At 33.8% G+C, this 2,318-nt stretch overlaps 1 long non-coding RNA gene across 1 annotated transcript; it reads left to right on the top strand.

Annotated features, from left to right (window-relative positions):
• The first annotated feature begins 869 nt into the window (after positions 1-869).
• On the top strand, positions 870-2,030 carry LOC105507758. The gene is made up of 2 exons (XR_001001152.1): positions 870-1,063; positions 1,582-2,030. It is a non-coding gene; the product is annotated as an uncharacterized LOC105507758 (long non-coding RNA).
• Positions 2,031-2,318: the final 288 nt, after the last annotated feature.

The raw sequence follows: 2,318 nt of genomic DNA, 5'->3' as shown, positions 1-2,318 counted from the left end.
TTCCTTGGCTCAAGCCATTCTCTCACCTCAGTCTTCTGAGTAGCTGGGACTATAGGCATCCACCACCATACCTGGCTGATTTTTGTATTTTTTGTAGAGACTGGGTTTCACCACATTGGCCAGGCTGGTTTTGAATTCATGAGCTCAAGCAGTCCACCTGCCTTGGCTTCCCAAAGTGCTGGATTATAGCCATGAGCCACCGCACTCAGCCATAGTTAAGGATATTGTATAATTACCTCTGTTTTACTTAAGTGAAGTAATGGGCAGCTCTATACTCTTAATGATAATGGTTGGCCAAGTTATCAGTCACATGATGACTACTTAGTCTATGCTTGCCCTGCAGTAGCAATTTCTGAATACTTTAGCTAGAAATATTTTTTTAAGTTTTAGCGCTACAAAGTATCTGAGATACTAGTGGCACAAACCATGCTTGTGTTTATTGATTTGCTATCTCAGATACTTTGGGGTTCTGCAGAAATGAAATACAGTGATTTTGTATTATTGGGAAATTCTTAATATATAATTCAATTTTTAATCTTTTCTATGCTTCTGATTCTGAAATATTTGCCATCTCCTTGTGTAAATATTATGATTGTCCCTGCTTCAAGAAAACATTTGTATGATCTTGATGATTTGTTAGGTTTTGGTATATTTTACAAATTTCCACCACTTAGGTTTAGGATTAGACCAAGCCTGCCACATTCCCAAGGTACCTTTTGAAAGAGATGGTTATACAAGATACATAGAATAACATGCAATATCCTGTTCATAATTTGGAGTGGCTTTCCAGATACAAAGAGCGTGTCTAACTGGTTACTTGAAAAAGTTACATATTGTATACATAGCAATGCTTGATTTTTTTTTAATGGAAAAAATGGCTTGTTTTGTCTTACAGATATGATGATATGTTAGTGGTACCCATTATTGAGAATACACCTGAGGAGAAAGACCTCAAAGATCGAATGGCTCATGCAATGAATGAATACCCAGACTCCTGTGCAGTACTGGTCAGACGTCATGGAGTATATGTGTGGGGGGAAACATGGGAGAAGGCCAAAACCATGTGAGTGTAAATCAACTTGGGAAAAAAGTTGCGTCCCGCTAAATGTGAAAGAAAATAAAGTATGTCAGTTGGTTTAAATTTAAATTGTTTATCATTATTTCTAGATACTTTATTTTTATTATATATTCATTCATGAAGAAGTATTGATTGGATGAGCTATTGTTTGGCAAGGCTCTGGGAATGTTGATAGAGGAAGAAGACACAGATCCCAAGTTACAAAAGTTCTATTTCAGAAAGTGACATCTAGTTTTAAAAAAATGTGAATTTATGTAGGCAGTATATTTTAAACTCTCTTTCATTTCCTGAGAGGTATGTAATATGGTTGCATGACTTAATATGATTCCTTTCTGTGTTTTAAAAATGTTGAGGGCAAAATAAAGTTTTGGCCTAGAATTGAGAGAAAATACGTACTAGGAACAAAGCAGAGTTAACTGCAAGAGAAGAGAAATGTGATTCTTTAGGACTGGAGAACTCTGTTGTTCAATAACCACTGGTTCCTTTTGCTTTTTCTTTTACAGGTGTGAGTGTTATGACTATTTATTTGATATTGCCATATCAATGAAGAAAGTAGGACTTGATCCTTCACAGCTCCCAGTTGGAGAAAATGGAATTGTCTAAGCCGAAAGGAAGTGTAATTATATACAGAGATAAAGCTCAACATAATTATTATTTAAATAAAAGCTATTTTTTTAATGAATTGAAATTTTTCATGATGCTACTAATTTGCCACTAAATACTGCAAATGGTCACCCTGAATCTCTTCTGACATTGGATGTTATTTGCTTATATTCTTATAATTTTAAATGAGGGGACAGTGAAATGACAATTTTATACTGTATGTTTTTGTTTATTTTTAAATCCTTAACAGCAAAATATTTGCCTTTAAGTTCTTTTTTATATATACTCTCAGAAAATTCCTCTTAATTTTTAAAGATGCTGGTGATAATAAAATTCATTGGAAAATTTCCTCATTGTGGAATGAGCATTTTCTTGTTTTAATGTTGGTGTCAGAAAATATATGTGAAACATTAAGTCCAAATTTATCCCTCAATGTTAGTGTCAAAATAATTTTATAGATTTCCCCTATTAACTTTAGTGTTTCCCTGTAGTCTGCAATAGGGCACTCATTTTATATTGGGATCAGTTGTGAAATTCAGATCAGGTGGTATTAACTCAAATTCCCTTAACCAAACAGATCTTGATCAAACCAGTGATGTAATCAGAAAGTACGTTCTTTAAAATTGTTTTAAATTTT

This window comes from Colobus angolensis, unplaced genomic scaffold, assembly GCF_000951035.1.
Source record: "Colobus angolensis palliatus isolate OR3802 unplaced genomic scaffold, Cang.pa_1.0 Scaffold152, whole genome shotgun sequence".
In the NCBI taxonomy this organism is placed as follows: Eukaryota; Metazoa; Chordata; class Mammalia; order Primates; family Cercopithecidae; genus Colobus; species Colobus angolensis.
The sequence above is the reverse complement of the archived record's forward strand: the minus strand, read 5'-3'. Positions and strand labels throughout refer to the sequence as shown.